We start from the raw sequence: 13126 nt of genomic DNA, 5'->3' as shown, positions 1-13126 counted from the left end.
CCAAAGTGCTGGGATTACAGGCGTGAGCCACCGCGCCCGGCCCCACAGTCTCTTTTTAATGAGTTTGCAGATGCCAGACGATTCCTGCTCTGGTGTTGGCGTCATCAGGGACAGTGAGCTGGAGCTTTCCACCCCCGAGGGCAGCATGGGGAGCGGCAGGTGCAGGAATTCCAGCATGCTGCTCTGCTTGCTCCTCTTCATTCCCTTCATGTCCAGTATCTTCCGGAAGCCTTCTGTGTTGCGGTCTGTGAAGAGTTTGATGTAGTTGTCAACAAACACCACCAACAGTTCATGAGGGGCCGTCACTACCTACCAAGGGAGGAGACAAGAGCAGGCCCGCCAAGGAAAACTCACAGTTGCAGTTCACCAATTTAAATGCTAATCTCATCCCCAAAAAACACCTTTACAGAAAACATCCACAATAGTGTTTAACCAAGTATCTGGGCACCAGGGTCCAGTTAAGTTGACACATACAATTAACCATCCTAGAAGGATACACACTAAACTATGGACAGTAAGTGGGTATGTTTGGGGAAGGGAGAGAAAATGAAAGGATAGCTAGGTGTGGTGGTGCACCTGCGGTCTCAGCTACTCGGGAGGCTGAGGTGGGAGGATCACTTGAGCCCAGGTGGTTGAGGTCTCAGTGAGCCGGGATCACACCACTGCACTCCAGCCTAGGTGACAGAGCAAGACCCCATCTCAAAAAAATAAAATAAAGAGATTAACAAAAATGAAAGTAAAAGTGAAAGGAAATTAGGTGTACTTTTCACTTCTTGCTGTCTCTCTCAGAATACATTATTCACCCTGAGACCTGAGGAGCGGGGAAGTGTACTACTCCTGCTGCATGATAGACAGCCCCACCCTGACCCTTCCCCAGCCTCTCTCTGACACTTTTCTAGCCAGGCTTCTCTGCACAAGGCCAGGAGCTTTCAGTGTCAACAGTACATGCTTACCCTGAGTCCTTGGCCATAATATTAGACTGTGTTCAGGCACCTGGGACTCCGGAATGCCCTGTCCAGGGTCCCAGAGCCTGTGCATGGTGCCTTCTCAAGTCAACCCTCTCAAGGGCAGCTGCACCCCCACCCGTGTGCACACCCCCAGCCCTAAGAAGTGACAAGGGGCTGATGTTTGTGGGGCTGAAGTCCGGTGGAGTTGAGGATAGAGCTGGATGTGCAGACTGGGTTGCCACACGTGTGTGCCCAAGGCCATTGCAGTGGTAAGGGAAGATGAGGTGAGGTCATAGGCCAGGGCCAGCTCTCTCTACCATGCCATATTTTGAGGAAGAACTCTGGAGAGTCTAAGAATTCTTCATTTAAATCCCATTTTCCAATTCACTAGGACTGTATATTTGTCAAGGTGAAAGGATATGTTGAGAAAATATAATTTTAAACAAAATCTTCTTCCAACCCAGAAATCCTCTCCACAAAGGTAGTAGAGAAAATAGTTTTATACTGAATAAACTATTAAACCAAAATGTGATGCACATCACAGGCAATCCACTAAGGAATTACAAAGACAGAAAGAAATTCCAGCCTTTAATATAGCCGAGAAGATGCGACCCATTATATACCTTTTCCCAAGATAAACAAAAATTAGTTCTCAAATAATAGGATTTGATAGCACCATTTATAACACATGGTTCATCCTAAATTCACCTGGTAATTGGAGTAACCATCTGTATTAGTTAAATGATTTTATACAAAGGAAAAATAAGCTTCTCGTATCTTTATGACAGAAGGTAATTTTGCAAGCCGTCAGGGGCAGGCAGTCACCAAAGTTAGGCTCCTACCGTCCCTCAGAAACTGACAGATGGGGTGCTATCTCCCTCAATGATTATATTCTAAAGCAATGGCTGCTGGATCCTTGAGAAAGACATTCCTGGGTCACAAAGACAGCAGAAGACTTATTTAGCTCTAAAAACATTTACATACATGTCAAAGAGACAGGGAAATAACTTACAAGAACACATTTTCTAAATTAAATACTCTAAGTGAAGGAAGGTAATTTCTTCCCTTATTTTTAACAAGAATTAAGCCTCTTATTTTTAATATTTACTTGCCCTTACAGATAGGACATATTTTACCTGATAGTTTGTTACCTTATCTTGTAAAATGTAGATATGTAGATATGCTATATGTGGATCTCTATTTGCTTTCTTGACAGGACCTGCAAATGTTAGAAGCTGGCTTTTTCTTTTCTAAAAACAGTGATATATTTGATAATTCCAAAATGATTTTTAAAATTTTGTTTTAAAGGAACAGATACACATTAGCTATTTTTTTAAAACAGTCATTTGTTTTCACTGTTAATTCAGTTGACTTTCTCCTATTGCCCTATGGGTTCATATTTTAAATGTGCTTTGCATATGCACAAAGAAGGTATGAATCATGTTAGAAACTGCTGGCAATCTCTATTATTCTTCAGGAAGGCTGCTTTAATGGGTCTGCCCAAGCAAATACTAGTTAATTTTCCTCTTAATATGATATTGCAGGTGTCACCCTTTGATACTGAAAATTTTATTTTAAAATGTGTCCTTCGGGTAAAGAAGCTAGTTTGAGCACGCAGTAACCCAAAGCTAACTACTGAACATGTAGTAACAAGACTGTAAAAATGGAAACCAGGAAATCTAAGTTCTACTACCAATCTTGCCACTAACCATTAGTGTGTGACCTTCAATTATGGATTCTTCTGGAGTCTCAGTGTCTTCATCTGTAAAATCAAACAACTGGAATAGAGGTTCCTTCAGACACAAAATTTTCTTGGCATCTTTTCAGATATCTTTTCTCCTTCTCACTCCCTAGTCTCACTTGTTTTTGTTTTTTGGTTCATTTTCACCATCTCTATGTGGCCTATATCTGCGAGAATATAGGGTGAGTGAACAGACCTTTAGCTCCAAACAATCGGTAACTGAACTCAAACCTCCACCCACAGAGTTCAAGACATTCTACTTCTGTGCAGAAAATAAAACAAAAAACCAGCAGTAAGTCAAGGTCTCCCTTGTATTTCTTCTTCTTTATCAGTCTTGACAAGGTCTTCTTAGCAAACCCTCATCCTTATTTTCCACCTCCAATTCTACATCTTCAGTTAAATCCCTCCCTTCCTCTGCAGTTTCCATAGTTAATATTCTCCAGGATTTGTTATTTTTCAATGCATCCTCCTTAGATGACTCTTCTAGAATTTTTTTTTTTTTCAGATGGAAATATAGTCCACAATTCTTCCCAAGGCAGTGGCTGACTCAGGCTTCAACACAAAAAAATCCACTATCACTATAATCGGCTAACACAATGTATTAATTCACAGACTTGCGTTTTACCTCTTTTCACATAACTCTTATTGCTATGTCCATCTGAATTTGGTTGCTTGTTCGTTTTCTTACAATCCATGGAAGGATGTAGGACTTAGCTATTTAATTCACAATATGTTCAATATGCAGCTTGTCATTCACACATGAGCTCTTCATTCATAATGATTCTTTAATTCATTGCCTCAAGTGATTCCATATCCTTATTCTTGCTCTAATCACTGAAATATGAGTTGAGTTTCTTTCTTTTTTTTTTTTTTTAATTATTTTCTTAACCTGTTTTTATCTAAGGAGTATGGTTCTGAAGGGTGTACAGGAAGCATGGTGCTGGCATCTCTTCTGGTGAGGCCTCAGGAAGCTTCCAATCATGGTAGAGGGCGAAGCGGGAGCAGTCACATCAAATGGCGAGAGCAGGAGCAAGGGAGGACAGCTAGCTATTTATTTTATAGGGGAGGAACCTGAGGCTAGGAATCACTGAGCAACTTGCTCAGGGTCACCCAGGAAGTTAGCGAGAGAACTGCAGCAAGAACCTAGTCCTCCTGATAAAGCTTGGCTCTCTTTCCATTTACACTGCTTCCCATTCACTCGGGTTGTTTACTATATAATTTCAGGCAAGCTTGACTTATCTCAACAAGTCTTGCTGTGGTCTAGGAGTTAAACAGCAGCAAGGATCTCAAAGAAAACTGAATGTAGAATTTGGATACTTGAAACTTGGGGAAAAAACACATTTTTTTAGTACATAATAATTGTGTAAGAAGCTAGTCTTCAATCAATATGTCAGAAGATGTCATTTTGCACTTCCAGAGTTAAAGATTTTTTACTGCCATGACCCCTCCCTGCTCCCCATGCCAGCTTCCAGATTCCTATAAAGCCCTAGCACCTCACATTCCCCCAGCCGCTTCTAACTCTGCCTTCCTCTTCCTCTAGTTCTCCACTTACCTCACTCTGCACCTCCTGGGTTTTCCTCTGCTCCACACCAAGCCAAACATGAAACTCATCCTCACATTCAAAGCAGGCTTTGTGCATAGCAGACTTTACTGAGGCTGCCTTTTCCCCTGGGATCAGCTCCCCTTCCTATTTCTCTTTGCCCTGCTCTCTCTCTCTCTCTCTCTCTCTCACATACACACACACACACACACACACACACCTCCTCCTACTTTCCTGAGTTTCTGTTCTCTAGCCCCCTCCTCTCACACTCAATTCTTTTATTTCATTATGCAAAGCAATTTAGGTTCCACCCACAACTCAGCTGCTACCTTTCAGTATCCCAGGCTTTGCAAGGCCTGCTCCGGGGCCCACACTTGAACAGCATGAAAGAAAGGATAAAAACTTTATAATTTCCATTTTTTTCTTTCTCCCAGCAGTGAAAGGGCATAGGATAGAGATTCATTTTCACACTGTATCAATTCAGATGATTTCGCCTGTAAGTAATAGGAAACCAAAATCAAACTGTTTTAAACACAAAGAGGTTATGGAAGGAGTTTATAGAGTTTGGGGGTTTTGGAATTGACTTCAGAACACAAGCTCTCTTTTTCGCTCTGTCATCCTCAGCTTACTGGCTGTCCTGAGAGCTGTCCCTTTATGGTCAGAATATAGCTTTCATCGTTCCAGAAATCAGTGTAGACACAACAATGCCAGGCAGAAAAACACAGACATGTTCTCCCTTGAGTCTCTTTTTATCTGTAAGGGAAGGCCATTCAGTATCTCATTGACTGTAACTGGGCCCCGTGTATCCCCCTAAAATAGTTTGTATGGAATTACTAAGAATGGTTTAGACCAATCATGACTCACTTCCAGGACTGAGAAGGAGATGTTTTTTCCTGAGCACATTGGTTATGGCTGTCTATTATTATACAACAAAGTGTCACCGGTAGAGGGTCGTAACTGCAAGTTGTCCAGGTTCTTGGTGTTTTGAACAACGAATTGGACAAAACGTCCAGGAAAACAAAGAAAGAATGAAGCAACAAAAGAATGAAAGCAGGGATTTACAGAAAACAAAAGTACACTCCACAGTGTGGGAGCTGGCCCAGCAGTGGCTCAAGGGCCCCTAAACAGAATCTTCTCAGGTCCAAATATCCCCTAGAGGTTTCCCATTAGCCATTCATGCTCACCTCGTGGAAATGAAGTGGTGGCCTACAATTGGTATGATGGATTGCCAAAAGCAACCAATCAAAGGCTGAAGTGGAGTTACAAAGGTCACACTCCTGTGCAAACATCTGATTGGTTGCAAAAAAGTAACCAATCAGAGACTAAGGTGAAGTTACCAAGTTGCGGAAAAAGACTCGGCCAGCAATCAGTCTGATTGGTCGCGGACAGCCAATTTCCCATCTGGAAAAGGTGAGGGGTTTGCAAAGGGAGTAGCCTCTAGTCTTTTTGTTACATAGTCGTGGAAAGTTAGGGTTTTCCTTTCAATTTAGCTCCAGGAAGTCGGCATGAAACAGCCTTAAGTTCCCTACCTCCAGATCCTATTCTCCAGCCTCGAAACCACCCAAACATTTAGTGCCTTAAAGCAATTTACTATGATCTCTCATAGTTTTGTGAGTTACCTGGGCTCAGCTGGGCATTTCTGGGCTCCCTTCTGTGGCTGCCATCAGATGACTGGGGCTGGAGTCTTTTGTAGGCTCGGCTGGGCTGGCTGTTCCCCAAGATGGCCTCCTTGCTCACACATCTAGTCCTTCAGTGCCTGTGCATGCAGCCTCTCTCTTGAGTGGAGTGGTCTAACCTTCTTACCAGGCAGCTCACGGCTCCCAAATACAGGAAGCAGAAACTCCATTCCTCTTGAATGCCAAGCCTGGAGCTGGCTATACTCTCTCATGCCATATACTTCTGCAGTATTCTGTAGGCAAACCCAGTCCAGCCCAGATTCTAGAGACTCCGCTCCTCAACGGGGAAGTACAGGGAGGGAAGGAATTCATGGCAGCCGTCTTTGGAGTCAGGTTACTGTAGGATTGCTGACCGACATTCAAATAAAATCAGCATCCTGTTGGACAAGGAAAGAGTAGAGAAATAGCTATCGAGCAAGCAACCACTTTAGCTTTTGTTTTTGCAAATTGTGTCTGAAGAGATGACGCAGTTTCGTAATCCGGCCTAATCATGGGGCCTTCCAGTGAATTTCAGCCAGAATAGCCTTCCTTGAGAGACCCCTGCAGACTCCTTTGACTTGTTCAATTGCTCACTTGGTTTTAGCTACCATATATTTTTTTAAATCATAAAGTATTTTAGGGCCAGGTGAGGTGGCTTACGCCTGTAATCCCAGCACTTTGGAAGGCGGAGACAGGCAAATCACATGAGGTCAGGAGTTTGAAACCAGCCTGGCCAATGTGATGAAGCACTGTCTCTACTAAAAATACAAAAATTAGCCAGACATGGCGGCGTGTGCCTGTAATTCCAGCTACTCAGGAGGCTGAGGCAGGGGAATCACTAGAACCCAGGAGGCAGAGGTGGCAGTGAGCCAAGATCACGTCATTACACTCCAGCCTGGGCAACAAGAGTGAAATCCCATCTCAAAAAAAAATTTTTTTTTAAATAATAAATATATATATATATATATATATATGCTGGCAGAAATTCAAAGGCCATTTTATGCAACAAACCATTTTACAGATTCAGAGACAGCGATTCAGGGAAATGGTATGCTCTGTCCAAGGTAACAAAAAATGGCAGAGACAGGGCAGTCTAAGCCTCCGGCATTTCTCAGTCTCCCATTCTACCTCCACAATGTAGAGTTCAAATTCACAGCTAAGTAATAGAGCACTGGATTAGGAGTAAGAGACTATGTTCTATGTCTAGCTTTATGTGATATATACTGTTAGCAGCCCCTCAATATTCGGGCTCCCCTTTCCCACAGTAAAAAGACCTCCCAATTTTATTGAGAGCATGTGCTTAACTAAATACTGCCTTTCCCAAACTTCCTTGCAGCAAGGTACAATCGTGTAACAAAGTTCTGGCCAATATGACTTAAGCACAAGTGTGTGACTTTCAGGAAACCTCTTTACAAGCCAGCGTCCACCCTTGTCCTGTTTGTTCCCCCTCTTGCCTTTCCTCTATCCTAATGCCTGACTCCACTGTGAGACAAAGAGCTGGAGAAGCCATTGTGATCACACACACAATGAAAGAAACAAGGCCTGAACACTCCTCACAATTGCCCACAAATGATTCTCCCTCTCAGCTTCCACAATCCCCAGGTACAGCATTACTGCCCTGCCCAACACAAAACTACCCCTAACTTTTGCATCCTCAGCTCCCTTATTTCTGTCCTCAGTCATCAAATCCTTCACCATGTCTTTCTGCTTCTCTCATCATTGCATCCTTAGGTGCTTTCCTCCAGGACTGACTTGCCTGAGCAGCTATCTGATTAGTACTGATAGTGGGAGCAGCAACTAAAGCTACTTACCAACCTCCTAAGGTGACACTTTGCTCACTGCCTTGGCTGTATTCTTTGCTTTTGTCAGTCCTTGTTCATGGCGTCCTCTGGGGCAATGCGTCTTACAAGGCAAGAAAGAAATGGCAAGGGTAGGACCTTCCACCAATGAATGCATGGTCCTACCAAAGAGACAGTCTGCCGTTCATTCATTCATTCCCTCAGCAAACTTAAGTTATGTGCTTGTTGTGTGCCAGGACCTGCGCTGATGCCAGAGATAGAAAGACATGGCCCCTGCACTCAAGGACCACCTCTTCCAGAGGAGAAGACAGACATGTATAAATAGAAACCAGAAACAAACAATTAGATGAAAATTTATTTTCAAGGAGAAAGTCCTAAAGCCATGTTTCTGTTTGCCATTCATGGAAGAATAATGCAAACACCACCCGGAGTCTCTGAGGCCCAGCCTCCACATTCTGGAGAGCGTCCCATAGAGCCCATGCAATAACCTACAGCATGCTAACTTCTGTTGTAATCTCTTAGTGGTTTCAAAATGCCCATCTATCGTTTTAGCTCAATGGGATTTGGGTGATTACATTCCTTCCAGCTCTAAATTTCTGTTCTGTGAAATACATAACTAATGACAATTATGGTTACCCAGACACATATACATGAGTGCTTAGAGGTGCTTAGAGTGATAGAAATGTCTGGAGATGAGCAAGTTAATCTAGGAGGGTTTAACAGAGGAACTACCCGCATAGGCATTCCAGTAGGAATGAGAGTGCCTTCCTGTCAATGAGAGTTCCAAGTGAATAACAGCCAGAAGCAGAACCCCAGCTTGTGCTTAATACAAGAATTTCCACACGTATGTTTCATTAGAAAATAAGATAGCACTATTTAATAAAATGTTATAATTTCATTGCATATTTACTTTCTATGCCCCCACCTGTTTCCAAAAATGAATTTGAGACCTCTATGCAATAGGAGGATTTTGGAAAAGATAAGAGAACAAGAGTCTTTTGCAGAAAAATAAATTAGAGTGACAGAATTGATCAGAACATTTACCTCTGAGCTTTCTGGTGGCTAAGACAAAATGCAAAACATCTTGGGTTACAGAGTTCTCATTACCTGGTAAAAAGAAGCACATCAGTTTATCAGGATCTCTTTTTAAATTTTGAGGAGAATTTATTGTATAGATCTTTACAAATGGGACAATGAACAATTTTAGCAGAATCTACTTAAGAGCAGATTTACGAATATGACATACCTTACAGCAATGCTCAGTAAAACACCAACATATACAATCAAAATATACTCCATTTAGAACTACTTAATAGAACGTTGCTATGAACTATAGAAACCTACTTTTAGAAGGAATGTAGGTCCTGACCTGGGGCTGTTTTGGAAAATTGAATGTCCTAAGCTTAACTGCCGACCCAGCCGAGCTGTCGCTTTGCACAGATACACTTCTGTGTCACCTAGGACTCTGCAACAGGACTGAGGGGTTCTTGGGGAATTCCCAGCCAACACTTGCTGACCACCTGACCAAAGCAAGACAAACTCAGTCTCACACAGAATTCTCCAACAACAATCTGCATTCTCAGCTGCCTCAATCTGAACTCTGAGCACCCTGTCTAACCTCTGCTAAAAGCCATCGGCAACGCTGAATACCCTTCCCAAACAGACCAGGTTCTGCAATGCCAGATGGCAGACCAGGGCTGCTCATGTGTCTTTGTTCTCTCTCTAAAAGTTTGAGTGTGTGGATTTCTCTAGTCTCCTCCATGTCTGCTGGTTTGTCCCTTGGATAGCTCAGGCTCAGTGCAACCAACTCTCATCAACAAACGTCTATCCAGGGGCTACCTGGCTTCTCACCCTTAATGAGTAGCAGTGATCAGCACCCAAAGCCATTCAAAGAGGAGTGATTTCAGAGACCAAAAGTGGACCTTCCCGAGCAAGACAGGACTCTACAATCCTTTCCAAACTTGGTTTCCCAAAAGTTTATGGAGAATCTACAACCCACTCTAAAATTACTCTAAAATCTCCAGATTTCTCTAGATCCACAAAGCAGATTCAGAGAGCCCTAGAGGGTTTTAAGCTTCTTTTTCCCAAGTCACTCTTAGCCTCAAAAATCCAAAGTGTAGCCAGCAGAGGAGTGCAGGCTGGAAGGTGGATACACATCTCTATTCCTTTACACATGCCTCTTCCACTTGCATGGACCTGCCTCTCTTTTGTTCCTCTGTCAAACTTCTATTCATCCTTCAAAACCCGGGTCAGGCAGCACCCTCTCTCCATGAGAGTAAATCACCTGCAGCTCTGAACTATTTCTTTACTTCACATAGACTGTATTATTGCCGGTATCATTTCATGTATTTGTTTCCTGTGCTCGGCTTGAAACTCCATGAGGCAGAGATTTTTACTGCTGTTTGTAATCTTCAACCCTAGCAGAGGGCTTACCATTTTCTAATGGCTTAATTAGGGTTTGTTGAACTATCTGAACAAGAGCTTTAAGTGTGATTAAAAATTCCAAATATTACACTCGGGATTTGCCAGGCTCCCCAGATGGCCTTGGAAGGTCTACATACTTCCAAAGCTGTCTGCCATATTTCAAATTAGATTAAGAGTTGTTAGAGTTAATCTTTTAGAGTTCAAGACTTATTACTGGTGATAAGTTGAAATAGAGAGGAATTGTGTGCTCAGTGATGTTATGAAACACATAGAAGGAAAATATTTTGAAATATTTATTTCTGTTGTTCCTTGCTTCTCCCCATTCCCACCCCAAACCCACAGAATTCCTCCATATACACACCGAGAGCCTCTTTCCTCCTCGGCTCATGGAAATAATCAGAAGTCTCTCACTAGGAACCAGAACGAAAAGCTTGAGGCTCTTGACTATTTGGAGTAAAGGGGAATTTACTCACCTAATTCCAAGGAGAAAGACTGAAATGCATACTTGCAAGGTGAAATTTCCTGTTCTTAGAAATTAAAAAAAAAGTTGCCTTCCCAGCTGGGAAAGGAAGGAAAAAAAAAAAAAAAAAGAGGAAGAGACTCTGCTGGGAGTGTTTAAGAAGAAAACAGCAGAGCCAGCAGCCTGAGCCCACCCTCTGGCTCCTGTGTGCAAGGACCTCAAGCTGACAGCAGCCAACCCATCGCCCAGGCACTCCCTGGGTGGGTGTGACTCTCACACGGACATCGGAATTATTCCTACCCCCACTTTCCCTACCCATCTTCCTACACAGCCCTCATCCCGCAATGGCCCAGGACACTAGTAAGCTCCTCTCAGAATGCAGAATGAATGACATCTCCTCCAGGGGCATGGCAGGAAGGGAAAGCTCTCTAACAAGCAGAAAGCATATGGAATCATTTTGAAATCAGCCACCCATCAGCACAGCAGTGGAACATAGCATCCCCATCACAATGGCCTTGTAATGGGGCAATGTTCTGAAATGTGGAAGCTTCCAGGTTAGACATCAGGCAACTCAGGTGCTGACGTTCCACTGGTCCCCACAGGACTCTGGCGCAGTGATCTATGGTGAGGAGGGAGTGTTGTCTCTGCCTTTAGACAACACAGTTACCCTGTTTTTCTGTTTGGGAGGGGGTCCTCCAGATCACATTATCCAGCTCCAGCGAATACCCACAAGTATTAGCATTTTTAATACTGGGGGCTCCCTTAAAAAAAAAAGTGCTTAAAGTTAAAATCTAACCTCAAATACACATTTTCTTACTTGGTGACTGAGGCGTGAAATGGAATCATGTGGGATAAGGAAGTGGCAGAGTAGAACAAGGAAACAATACCAACAACACGGAAATTAGTGTTTCCCCAGCTCTGGGAAGCACATGTTTGAGAAAGTTAATTCCCTAGGAAGTGCTTGCTTCTATGCTGTAGTTTTTTCTGTTCTACTCTACCACTTCCGTATCCCATGTGATTCTGTTTCATGGCTCAGTCACTGAAAAGAAAATGTATATTTTAATTTTGAAGTGCGAATTCTGAAACACGTTTGAAATATGCGTTAGTGCAACAAAGCTGAATCCCTAAGCCTGACAGATCAGCAACAGAGGTAAGACACTTGAAAGGAAAGTCGAGAGCTCAAAAAGTTGATTCAGCAAGAAAATTTTGGATGAGGATGACACTAGGTGGCGAGAAGTAAATAAATGGCAAACTAAACTACTGTTGCTCAAAATCAGGTAAAAACTAAGGCCCCCCCCGAAAAATAATTCAGGCACCTCTAGAAGGCAAGTGGTAGCAATTCACAGGAGAAAAAAGGGTTTATTTTTACACTGATTTCTCTGAAAGAGAAGCACTGCGATGGATGAGCTCAATTAAAAGAATTCTAATATTAATCACTTCACTTGCAAAGAAGAATAAATCCAAAAGACAGGTGTGTACAATAGGTTATTTTTGTTTTTTTAATCAGAAGTACAGTATTTTAAGTGACCAGTCACATTTTTTAATGGCGAAGAAGGCTATAATTGTTTTACCAAGACAGTTATTCAATAATTCTTGCGCTATTTACCATTATAGAGAAAATCTTTGGAGACGGAATTGATGGTTGTAGAGACAAAAGACCTGCAGAAGTTCCAGCACAAAAATGCTCCTTTGTCCAGCTGACAGTTCCACCAAAGTCAATGACTATCTGGGGCTTGAATGTCACTTGCTATTTATGTTTTTTAAATTTATTTATTATCTTTTTTTTTCTTTTTTAGGAAAAGAAAATCAAATGATTGTATCCTGGGAGGCAAATTTTTATCTTAGCAGGAAACAGCTTCATGCTTATATGTTATCCCAACAATAATAACATTTGTATTACCCAAGCAGCCCCCTCCTCAGCTCTACAATAAAAATCTCTTCCCATGACTCCTGAGATCATCATCAGCCTTCACTTTATTTACTGCAGGAGAGGAGAAAGAACGTTGATCTCTCAAGCCCTCACTGCACTTCTGAGGGATCTCAAGATTCCCAAACTTGATCTGATGATAAATATATATATGTGTGTGTGTGTATATATATCTTACAATGTTGTATATGGAAAGTCATGTTTACATAAAAGGCCTGAATATTAGAGACTCACAAAAACAAAGGCAAGAGTGAAGAAGAGAAGTCGTGAAATAAAGAGACAAAGAATCTCTGATAGCAATAGACCAGCTGTTCCTCAAAAAAAGACTTCAGTCAATAGCACGTTTGTGGATTTTTTCAGAAACTAGTTCAATTATCTATTAAACCTCTCCTGAACTTTTCAGTGGTCATGTTTCACTTCTTCCTATTACTTAAGACAAAGTGAGACAAATAGCCTAAACAGAAAAAAAAAAAAAATCTATTAGCAACACTTACTAATAAAATCAAGAACATAGAACTTTTCTCTTAAAAATGAACTATAAATTTTTCAGATCCTGACTTCAGCCATTTATTATTTTTATTTAAGAACAAAGTGCACAGAGTCTGAAGAATGCACATATGTGTACAAATGGCT

The 13126-nt window shown here is 42.0% G+C and overlaps 1 long non-coding RNA gene across 1 annotated transcript; it reads right to left on the bottom strand.

Moving 5' to 3' along the window:
- Positions 1–2295: 2295 nt before the first annotated feature.
- On the bottom strand, positions 2296–7960 carry LOC106994452 (uncharacterized). Its single transcript, XR_013408503.1, has 4 exons — positions 7695–7960; positions 5848–6281; positions 4558–4722; positions 2296–4011 (listed from the first exon to the last, which is right to left on the bottom strand). It is a non-coding gene; the product is annotated as an uncharacterized LOC106994452 (long non-coding RNA).
- Positions 7961–13126: the final 5166 nt, after the last annotated feature.

This window comes from Macaca mulatta, chromosome 18 (assembly GCF_049350105.2).
Source record: "Macaca mulatta isolate MMU2019108-1 chromosome 18, T2T-MMU8v2.0, whole genome shotgun sequence".
Lineage (NCBI taxonomy): Eukaryota > Metazoa > Chordata > Mammalia > Primates > Cercopithecidae > Macaca > Macaca mulatta.
The sequence above is the reverse complement of the archived record's forward strand: the minus strand, read 5'-3'. Positions and strand labels throughout refer to the sequence as shown.